The sequence below is a fragment of the Mustela nivalis genome (assembly GCF_964662115.1).
Source record: "Mustela nivalis genome assembly, chromosome: 19".
Taxonomy (NCBI): Eukaryota; Metazoa; Chordata; class Mammalia; order Carnivora; family Mustelidae; genus Mustela; species Mustela nivalis.
The window spans coordinates 23023777-23035551 of record NC_139038.1 but is presented as its reverse complement, the minus strand read 5'-3'; the positions used below and the strand labels follow the sequence as shown (position 1 = coordinate 23035551).

At 47.6% G+C, this 11775-nt stretch overlaps 1 long non-coding RNA gene across 2 annotated transcripts; it reads left to right on the top strand.

Annotated features, from left to right (window-relative positions):
* The first annotated feature begins 554 nt into the window (after positions 1–554).
* Positions 555–9976, top strand: LOC309855005. Of its 2 annotated transcripts, none has more exons than XR_014306549.1 (4): positions 555–824; positions 948–1049; positions 2102–2177; positions 9838–9976. It is a non-coding gene; the product is annotated as an uncharacterized lncRNA (long non-coding RNA). The 2 variants fall into 2 exon arrangements; XR_014306550.1 differs by lacking the exon at positions 9838–9976 and adding an exon at positions 3639–3835.
* The last annotated feature ends 1799 nt before the right edge of the window (positions 9977–11775 follow it).

Here is an 11775-nt window from a genome sequence, read left to right as displayed (position 1 = left end):
ACTCCATAGTATGGTTCTGAAACTCAGCCACTGGGGCTTGTAACTGGCAGCCCTAGTTCGCTTTCACGTTCCTACAGTTCGGCATCGTACCGGTTTTCCACACATTCCTTCCTCCACCTCTGAAAGGGATTCTGGGCGCAAAGTCCTTCCTTAAGGACGACTCCTGGCGCCCAGTCTGCGCTCCATTAACATTCGTTCAGTGGTTAAAACTGAGCCCGGACTACCCGTAACACTAACACTTGTTTCTTCCCGCTGGATTTTCTGCGCTTCGCGCCGGCGCTGAGGATCCTGGCACCTCTTCGCCTCTGTGAATGAGTCTAAAATGCTCTAAGCCGCCAGAAGAAAGCCGGCTTTCCCCTGGCGCACCGATGACTACCATTCCCAGAAAGCATTTCGGTGCCCTTTAGGCGTCTATTTCCATTCCCCGCCCCCTCGGCGAGCTTCCGGGTTGTGTGGGTGGCAACGAAAGAATTATCCAATGACCCCAGAGCAGGGCCAAGGAGGCCAATAAACCCGGGCCAATAAGCGTCTAGATTACCGTGAGCAGGAAGGTGTCTGGGGGATTGGACGTCAGAGGCGTCATCGAGCTGCGCCAGCGGAGAGCGGTGGAAGCCGGTCCGTCTCTCCTGTCTTTTCGGCGTTTGGTTGGTTCCCTCCGTGTCTTGGACGCCTTCCGTGTCCCCGGTGGGCACAGCATCCCAGAACCTCCACGCCCATGGCCACTAGCCTGAGGTCGCCCTCTTTCACCTCCTTTTCTTCCTCCCTGACAGACACAGACCACGAGGATGTGCGCAGCCCTTGTGAAGATGCTTCTATGCACAGAAGTAAGGGGGGGGGGGCTTCCTTTTTTTTTCCGATTTGTTTGTTCCTGGATATACTTGTCGGGTGGAGATGTGTCTTTTCACCCTGCTCGTCTTTCTCCGTTTTTTGTTTTTTTTTTTTTTCAGCTGGGACGGTCATTTTGTTCATGGCTGGATTGGGAGCCTCAGGCCCCTGGATGGCCACATGATCTTTTTGACGAGATGGGGAGCAGCATCACTAAGAGAAAAGCAAATGTGCTGTTGAGGGTTTCCCACGGGGAGAGAAGTAGAACACCAAACGCCCCCTCCCTCCACTTTTCTGTTTTGCATCAGCTCATGGGCCCTGCGCCGCCATGGATGTGTACCTCAGAGCCCTGAGGGCTCAGGAGGACGCAGGGTAACAGGGAGAGGAGCGGCAGCTCAGGAGCCCTGCAAGGCCACTCCCATTGCCTGAACCACAGTGACTGAGGAGGCAGCCAGGGAGCCATTCTTACATTTCCCTGGGGTCGCAGCCTCCCTCCTTTCCACCCACAACACAGAGGGCCGCCCCCAGGGCTGTGCTTGGGGTGTGCTTTCCCCCATAGGATCTGTTGGTCAGCATCAAGCACTGGCCCAACACCCAGTCCCTGGAACTCAAGCACACCAGTCAGCATGTCCTGTGGTTGCCAACCTCAGGGGGGAGCCTTGGAGACCAATACAGGCCACATGCAGGTTACATAGGTGACACCTCCCTCCTAGATACAGTCAATTCACTTTTTTCTCAGGATGGGACATTAGTTTGGAAATGGATGGCAACCTCCATGTGACATAACAGAACGCGAGCCAACCCACAAGCTGGCCAGCGATTGCCAGTTCCCTCCCATATCATGATTGTCACCTCTGGGGTCATGACCTGAGCTGAAGGCAGACACTTAACTAACTGAGCCACCAAGGAGTCCCCATAATCCCTCCTATTTTAAGCCCACAGTGCCCATTTCCCTTTGGGTCTGTTGAAGAAACCTAACCCCCCTTCCCCCACTTCTCCCTCAGCCATAGGTACCATCTTTGAACAACTCTTTAGACAAGGCTTCATGTCTTCCATTCTCCAAGGGCCCTGTTGCCTTTGTCTCTGTTTTTCCATCTTCAGCTATATCTCGGGTTTAGGTGAATTCAGGGAACGATGATTGCTGGATAGGAAATTCAGCCAACTGGCTTTCAGGGAGTTGCTTGTTCAGTTGGTGTTTGGTGCATTGGCTTGTCTGGGTATTGGCCTGATTGTGTATGTCTTAGCTCATCAACTCTTGGTCTTTGTCCTTTGGAAGGAAGGAGAGAAGAAAAGAAAGGAAGAAGAACAAAAAGAAAAGAAGTAGGGGAAAAGGAAGGACCATCATCCCTGAGGTAAAACTCATTAACTGACCTAGCTGAACTCCAATGTAAAAAGGTGTCATATGGACGTAGACCATTCCTGACACATCAAAAATCTCGGCTCTTTTGCTCAGGAGAACAGTTTCTCCCAGTTCATTCTTCCTTTCTCCTTTGCTTTGCCACTGTCCATATCCAACTGCCAGACCAAAATGTGCTTTGAAAGTGCTGAGTCTCTGAGAAAAACTGGTGGTGGACGTATGTTCTTAGAGTTTCTCCTTCACCACAAGCCAAGAAACCCAAGCATCTGCAAAAGACTTCACAAAGAATTGGAATGGGAAGGACTCAGTGATGATGACGATGATGGTGGTGGTGGTAGTCTTGATATCATATTATATTAAACAACCTCTTTTTAAGATTTTCTATTTATTTGGCAGAGAGATCACAAGTAGGCATAGAAGCAGGCAGAGAGAGGGGGAAGCAGGCTCCCCACCAAGCAGAGAGCCCGTTGCGGGGCTCTTCCCTGGACCCTGAGATCATGACCTCAGCTGAAGGCAGAGGTTTTAACCCACTGAGCCACCCAGCAGCCCCTACACAACTCTTTATAGATCTCCAGTTATGAACCAGTCTGTATGCTCAGCCCTCTGGGTCCAGAATTGTGTAATAAAAATACAGTTTATTTACTTTTACTGAGGTATATTTGACATAGAACATTGTGTCAGTTTAAGGTGACTTGATACTTTTGTGTTTTAATACAGTTGTCATTGTACTATTAGCTAACACTTCTATCATGTAACATAATTCTTATTTCGTCTAATGTTGTGAGCAATTAAGATCTAGTTTCTTGGGGCGCCTGGGTGGCTCAGTGGGTTAAAGCCTCTGCCTTTGGCTCAGGTCATGATCTCAGGGTCCTGGGATTGAGTCCCGCATCAGGGAGCCTGCTTCCCTCTCTCTCTCTCTGCCTACTTGTAATCTCTGTCTGTCAAATAAATAAATAAAATCTTTTTTAAAAAAATCTAGTTTCGGGACGCCTGGGTCGCTCAGTTGGTTGAGCAGCTGCCTTCGGCTCCGGTCATGATCCTAGCGTCCTGGGATCAAGTCCCATATCGGGCTCCTTGCTCGGCAGGGAGCCTGCTTCTCCCTCTGCATCAGCCTGCCATTCTGTCTGCCTGTGCTCGCTCTCTCTCCCTCTCTCTCTGATAAATAAATAAAATCTTAAAAAAAAAAAATCTAGTTTCTCAGCAAGTTTAATGTTTCTGATATCATTGTTGTCTATAATCACCATACTGTGTATTAGATCTCCAGGACTTACTGAACCTTCAGTTACACTATGTGCCTTCGACAATACCTCTCCCATTTCCCTGCCCCCAGCCCTTGGTAACCACCACTTCATTCTGTTTTTACAAATTTGGGGTTCTTTTAGATGCCACATAGAAGGATATGGTTTAGAAACACCCAGGTAGCTCAGTCAATTAAGCTTCTACCTTTTGATTTCAGATCAGGTCATGATCTCAGGGTCATGAGATCAAGCCCTGTATTCGCCTCCAAGCTCAAACTGGAATCCGCTGGAGATTCTCTCTCTCTCTCCCTCATTCTTTCTCTCTCTCTTCCCTTCCCCGACTTGCACATGTGCTCTTTCTCTTTCTGTCTCTAAGTAAATAAATAAAATCTTTTTTTTTTTTTTTAAGAAAAAAGGTACGTTATTTGTCTTTCTCTGGCTTATCTTAGCATGATGTCTTCAAGATCTGTATTTGTTGTTGTAAGTGGCAGAATTTCCCTGGCTGAATCATAGTCCATTGTAGCTATCTACTACATCTTTATTCACGCACCCATTGATGGACACTTAGCTGGTTTCCATACCTTGGCTCTTGTGAACAATACTGCCACAACCATGGGAGTACGTGTCTGTCTGGTCTTTCACTGAGTACTTAGTACCACAAGGACAGTTTTACACACTGTACTTGGATTAAGTCACTCGATTTCCCAAGCATGACAGCAGGAGCCACTATGCTCGTCCCCCCAGAGCATGAGGCCAAGAGCAGCGCAGTAGTGCACACAGTCACACTGCTAGCACTGAGTAGGAGAGCAGCTTTGCAAAACCAGTGGTCCAAGTCCAGAGCCAGTCTCCTGAGCACCGCTCTGTCCTGCCCCTTCCCAGCTCCTCCAGAGCCTTTGGTCTAGGCTGGGGTGGCAGTTTGGGTGGCCAGGCTGAGTGGTGAGGAGTGTGAGGAGCCACAGTGAAGGGGAACTGTCTAAATCTTTTTCTCAGAATCACCAAGTCTAAGCAAGATCTTGAGACGTCACTAGACCGAATCGCATCTCCCCAGATTCCACTTCCTTATTCTCCACCCAGGATGGTTCCAGCCAGACAGCCGAGCCATGAAGGCAGGGCTTGTGGTCTCTGCCGGACAATCGGTTTGTCTCCATTAGGCTTCATGTGTCTTCCTGGAAAACTCCAGCAAAAGGTCATGAGGGTGGAGGGCGCCTGGATGGCTCAGTGGGTTAAGCCTCTGCCTTCAGCTCAGGTCATGCTCTCAGGGTCCTGGGATCGGCCCCCACACTGGGCTCTCTGCTCATCAGGGAGCCTGCTTTCCCCCTCTCTCTCTGCCTGCCTCTCTGCCTACCTGTGATCTCTGTCTGTAAAATAAATAAATAAAATTTTAAAAAAGAGAAAGGTCATGAGGGTGGAGCCCTTATGAATGGGAGTAGTGCTCTTAGAAAAGAGAGCCCAGAGATCTACCTAGCCCCTTCGACCCTGTGGCAATACAAGGAGAAGTCTGTGCCTCCGAAGATGGCCCTCACTCAACCATACCAGCGCCCTGATGTTGGACATCCGGTCTCCAGAACTGTGAGGAGTAGATTTCTGTTTCTAAGTCACCAAGTCTGTGGTATTTTGTTATAAGAACTCAAATGGACTAAGACAGTTTGTACATCTTATTTATAGTACTGAGGTAACAACTAATTATTATTATTGTTATTTTAAAAGATTTTATTTGTTTGAGAGAGAGAGTGAGAGAGCACAAGCAGGGGGGAGGGTCAGAGGGAGAAGCAGGTTCCCCTGCCTCCACCTCAGCAGGGAGCGCCTGCAGGGCTTAATCCCAGGACCCTGGGATCATGACCTGAGCCGAAGGCAGACACTTTAGCTGACTGAGTCACACAGGTGCCCTGGTAGTGCCTACTTAGTTACTGGGGATGTCTGACATCCCAGCTAGACCATAGCCCTCCTAAGCGCAGCAGCCTTCTCTGGGTGACGCACTGCCATCTCTCTCTCTCTCATGCCTCGTGCCTGCCAGAGAGTAGATATTGAATAAATACTTAGTGAGTGGATGTTGAAGGCGAGGCTCAGTTATTTCAAAACCTCTTGATTTCCAAAACCCTCTGGGAAGAGTTGGGAAAGAATTCAAACAACCTCCCTCAGAGAAGGACCGATTGTGGAAAGCCGTGCAGACAAGCCACTGAGATCACGGGTTTGGGGAGTTTTGCTTTCCACCTGCGAATTCTGGGGGATGGGTGCTTCTCCCTAAGCTGATCACGTTTGAGACCACAGTCCCACTGGAAGCCCACTGTCACCTCTTCCTCCACTCTGGCCCTGATGGTAAGCTCTCTAGGCTCAGGCAGCCATTAATTTAAGGTAACAATTAAGTGCCACTAAATTGCTCTTTCAGTACCATCAAGGAGTCAACAGGAGAGCTTTCCTCTGTCAAACAGAATGAATCCCCAAAGCTGGACGAATGTTCCGAGCTTGACCCAATGAGAGTGGAGCTCAGAATCAAGCATGAGCCTACCCACAGCCTTTGGAAGTGATGAAGTCCATGAGCTCAAAGGGTCTGTGGGGTACCTCACCTGTGTTTCTTGTCCCTGAAGCTCTTGGAAGTCTCCTGTGGTCCCAGAGATGCCATCAAATCCTTGAGACAAAAATTCACCAGAGTCCATTTAAACATCAAAGTGGCTTTATTTAACAATTCCGGAGTCAGGCAGCATCCCCTCTAGCAAGTAGAAAGGAGCTCGGCTGAGCTGTAGGAAAGGGAAGGTTTTTAAAGGTGGAAACGGGGTGGAAAAAGGAAATGATTACCAAAGAATGACTTGTCTCCGAGGAGGTCACCTTCTTAAGCAGAACGGAAGGAGTCAAATGGGTGAATCATCTCATTAGTGCTGACCTTCTAATTCCATGGTGACTGGTTCAAGTTTGCATTCCTGGGGGGCTGAAATGGTGGTTAGGTTAGGTGTTTAATCTTGGTTTGCTGATGCTGGGGTTTAGTACAAGTGACCCCCTCTGGGGCATGCTATCTCTTTTTAAACACAGCGTACAAGTCTTTCACCTTCTTGGTTAAGTTTATTCCTAAACATTTTATTCTTCTTGATGTTATTGTAAGTGGAATTGTTTCTGTATTTCCTCTTCAGATTGTTCATTGCTAGTGCAAGGAAATGAAAGGGATTTCTGTGTGTTGATTTTATATCCTGCAACTTGGCCAAATTTATTAAGTCTAATATGTTAGTTTGTGTGTGTGTGTGTGTGTGTGTGTGTGTGTGTGTGTTGGAATCTTTAGGGCATTCTACATAAAAGATTATGTCACATACAAGCAGGAATGATTTTTCTTCTTCCTTTCCAATTTGAATTCTTTTTTCTGCCTAATTGCTCTGGCTAGAATTTCCAATCCTGTGTTGAGTAGAAGTGGTAAAACTGGGCATCTTTGTCTTGTTTCTTTTTTTTTTTTTTTTAAGATTATTTATTTATTTATTTGACAGACAGAGATCACAAGTAGGCAGAGCGGCAGGCAGAGAGAGAGAGGAGGAAGCAGGCTCCCTGCAGAGCAGAGAGCCCGATGTGGGCCTCGATCCCAGGACCCTGGGATCATGACCTGAGCTGAAGGCAGAGGCTTTAACCCACTGAGCCACCCAGGCGCCCCTTTGTCTTGTTTCGATCTTAGGGGAAAAGCATTTTGTCTTTCATCATTCAGTATCATGTTAATCAACCCTTTTTCAGAGATGACTTATATAGTGTTGAGGTGACCAATGGATTTTGTATTGCTATGACCATCTCTAAGATGAGGTTGGATATAGAGACTTAGAGCCATTGCTGTTTAAAGATTTTGTTTTTATTGGCATAAAAATATTCCTAGAAGGTGGGACATGTCCATTCTTCCTCTGTGAAATGATTTTAGAAGGTACATTCTAAGAGCATTTAAAGAACACCAAGTCCCACTCTTCCATGGGTAGGATTTTATTTCTCACACAAAATCCTTTTCCAGTTCCTGTGAAGATAGCATCAAGGGTGTCTCAATCGGTGGCTACTGCATTTTTAACGGTTATCTAATACTAAGTGATTTTCAAATTTTTTTATGATGAGCAAGCAAATTTCAGTTTAAATGCCTTTAGCAAATGACAGTATCTATTAAGAGTTTAACGATGTTATGTTATTTGTATTTTTTTTGCCTTCTTTTTCTGATAAGTGGTATAGATTTCCAATTATTTAGAGCTGTGAAATAATTACAGATTAGAGGGATAAGGTTTTAATTTAAAAATAAACATAGTCACGTAATACCCAAGAGTTGACCCTTAAAAGGTCATGTCTAATGCATCAGTTTGATTAAGGACTACCTTTCTGGTACCCACAGAGGAGCTGGAAGCAGGTTCTCTTCTTACCAAGCAAATGGGCTTTGCATAGGGACTGCAGATCTGTAAGGTGTAGATTAAATATACATGAACTATAATGATCTCCAGCTTCCCTAAACCCACTGGGGAAGAAGATCCCTCGTCAAAAGGGGGCAGTAAAGAGCTATAATTTTTTTTCTTCAGACTGACCATTCTAACACACCCAGTCCCCAGTGAAGCTTGTGACTTATCTGTGTCCAGTCAGTGAAGATCAGACTTTCTGTCAGTGGGCCTCAGTGTGAGAGAACACTGTGTAGTAGCGGAAAGAACTGATTGGGCATCCCATTGTTTCTGGTTGCCCTGGAGTACTGGCCATCAGAGTGTACCTAATTTTAATTAATGGAGGCTACGGTTCCTAGGGTGGGCCTGGCTGGGCTTAGTAACTAAGAGCAATCCTTGCGGCGCCTGGGTGGCTCAGTTGGTTAAGAGACTGCTTTCAGCTCAGGTCAGGATCCTGGAGTCTGTGGCTACAGTCCGTCATCAGGCTCCCTGCTTAGCAGGAAGTCTGCTTCTCCCTCTGACTCTCCCCATTCTCATGCTTTCTCAATCTGTCTATCTTCCTCTCTCTCTCTCAAATAAATAATAAAAGTAAAAATCTTTTTAAAAAAGAGCAATCCTGAACATTACATAATTCTGAGAGGCAAGCACCCTCTTACATTCCAACATACCACTGGTGTCTCCCCAAATAACTTGCAAAGCCAGTTTTATATTTAAGGAAGACCTTTAAGCTTCAGTCATGTTAGGAACTATCTGGTGACAAGTGAAAAAAAACCTCTTTTTTTTTTTTTTTTAAAGATTTTATTTATTTATCAGAGAGAGAGAGAGGGAGAAAGCGAGCACAGGCAGACAGAATGGCAGGCAGAGGCAGAGGGAGAAGCAGGCTCCCTGCCGAGCAAGGAGCCCGATGTGGGACTCGATCCCAGGACGCTGGGATCATGACCTGAGCCGAAGGCAGCTGCCCAACCAACTGAGCCACCCAGGCATCCCGAAAAAAACCTCTTGATAGAAAGAAGTATTCGTGTGGAGGCTCCTAGCCCCACCCCCAAAGGGACTGTCCAGGACCCCTGTGTGGAGCTAGTCAGGATTAGTACCGATGGGTGTAGCACAAAGTCACAGAAGTGTCCCTGAGTGAGGCTGAAGCAGGATGAGGCCAGGCCATCTGTTCCTCTAAGATGGATGCATCAGTCCATCTTCTCTTGATGCTGCTGAGATTTGATTCACCCAAGTCCTGCCACTCCCGAGTGGCTGATCGTCACGTGTCCTTTCAATATTACTTGGCTGTTGACAGGGAGAGAAAGTGCTGCTTGTGTGGAGTTAGAGGGACCAAACCCATATGATGAGAATTTTGCTCTGAAACCCTATTTAATGAACTTTTCGGCTGTAAACATTAATCTTGAGAACTTGAGTCGTGAAGGTGCAACTGAAGACAGACCCCTTGTTAGTAAAATCTGGGATTCCATCGGCAAAGCTGAGGTTGATCTGGGGACTGCAGGGTCAGTGTTGAGGTGACCCCTGGCTTATGGCGGGCCTCTAGAGGGGGCTGGTGGGACTGAGATGTCCCCATGGTGAAGCTCTTGGAAGGAGCAGCTGGATCCCAGGCTCAGAAACTGAGCCACCCAGGTGCCCCTTGAATCCACATTCTTCAACACATGGCATATACAGCATGAGAAGGAGTGTAAGAGAGGAATTGCAAGGGTGCCAGGGGCTCTTGGAAGAGAGGCACTGTGTGTTGTGATGGAGGTGACGTTGCTGTGTTTGGAGAAGAGGAAGCCAGATGTCGTGAGTAAAGGATACAGTATCTTACAGAATGAGAAAAGTCCCAAACAGGATACGTAGCTCCCAGGTTCTCACGAAGGCACCCAGCTACCAGTGACACTGCTTGAGCGGAGATTGGATCCCCTCAGGTCCTCAAGGAAACTTCCTTAGGTCCTCATCATGGACATCCTGTTCCCTCTTCATATTTTGGGAGAAGCTGACCCTTTGGCTGCCTGCCCACCCAGGATGGCTCCCTGGCGACACCTAGCACATTCTTCTGTGTTGACAGAAGGGTGAAGTGAACCAAAGGGCAGTTTTCCAGGACCGTCATCGCCCAAAAGGGCCAAGCCTCATGCCTGCATGAAGATTCTTCTTGTAGCCCCTAATCCAGTCTTCCTGCCTGCCAGAGAGGCTTGGAGGGGCTTCTGGAGAAGGTGAGCAGGAATTTCTAAGTGCCAGCAGTTGTGAGGAAGGGAGGAGAGAGTGGGGGCATGTGGGGGAAGCGCATGTCATTGTGCAGGAATGTGGAGGGATGCTAGAAGCAAGAGGCAAGTCTGCAGGGACGGAGCATCAGAGACCACAGTGAGCTTGCAGGTTTATAGGTGAGTGTGGACACACGAGCAGCTGTGTCCGTGAATATGAAAACCGTACTGCTAGTTGTCCCCCATATCCATTATTCTACTCTTGTATGGTATAGACTTTTTGCTAGTTATGTGGCTTCTCAGAATCAAGATTTGCTTTGTAGTCTCCCTTGCAGCTTGGTTTGGCCAAGTGAGTAACTTCTGATCAATAGGATGTGAGCAGAAATGCTGTGAACAACCTCTAGGGCATGCCTCTGAAGGGCAGATGTGCTCTCCCCATGCCCCCTGGGTCCTCACTGACATGGGCTGGAATGCAGGCAGGGGGGTGAGCCATCTTGCACCACACCATCAAGAGCAAACCCCATGTGTGGACGAACAGCAACATGGCGGGAGGACCCTGGACCACACACACTCTGGAGCCTCTTTACTGGCCCTTACCTGCTTGTTCCAGATTGTTTCATGAGACATCAAGGAGGTTCTTATTTAAGCCGCTGTCCTGAGTCTCAGTAACAGAAGCCGTATGCAGTTCTGTCTTCGCTCCATACAATGCATGTATACCCACGTGTAATTCCGGTACAGGCAATTTCTTCCCTGTAGAGATGGAATGTCTCCAGTTCGATATCTACATGTTTTCCAGCTCAAAAGACTCTGCCTGGCATGTTGCAGAGTGTCTGGTTTGTTTGGAAAGGGAAAGATGTGAGATTGACAGTGTTGAGGAGCTAGCTGTCGGGCCATGTGACATGTCCAGGAGAGAAAAAAGGGGTGCCTTCTAGTTAGAGACCTGACCTCCAGTGTATGACCTTGACCAAGTCCTCCCTGCCCACTTCCCACCGAGGCTGTACTTTCTTCCCACTAGAACGAAATAGTTGGACTATTATCCCTATAGATCCTTTTGACTTCAGAGGTTTGGAGTTGGTGGCTTTCACATTATTAGTTCTCTTCGCTTCTGGCCCCTGGAAATTCTTAGTATGTTTTCAAGAAGGTGTATGCATCTGGGAAGCATACATCTGAATCCTGGTGCTTTGAGGTGGAGGCTATGGGAGTGAAGACCTGGAGGCAGCCAGATGCATAAAAGCACATGGACCTTCTGCTTCCGATACTCTGAATGTTTGAAGACTTGCGAACTTAGTCACAGATAATGTGTGACACAGGCATGAATTTGCTTCACAATGTTAGGGTCCAGAAAACTTCAAATTTCTTCATTTTCCTAAGTGAAATGAAATCTGGCTCTGAGCCCCGCTCCCATGACTGGTGGGATGGGTACTGTCTGTCATCATTGGGCTGTCTGCCCCACAATGAGACGGTATAAAATCTTCGAGCTCCTGTGGGTGCCAGCATGGGTGTGGTCCTCAGCTGTCCTTGTGGGAAGTGCTGTGTGCAGTGGCTCAGTGGAGCTGTGGATCAGATAAGGACCTCCTTGTGGCCTTGAAAGTCTCATTCTTGGTCATCACACCTGCGATTCAAGTTTCACCCCACCCAAGGGGTGCCTCCTTTGGGACACTGTAAGGGAGAAGAGCACAGGTCTCCAGAACTTCAAGTCTGGCTTGCTGCATCCTCTTGGTCCTGGGAACTCCAGTTCTCAGCAAGCATGATGTTCTCCTGTCCTCCATTCACCCACCTGCTCTTCTCTCCTTGTTCCTCTGCAA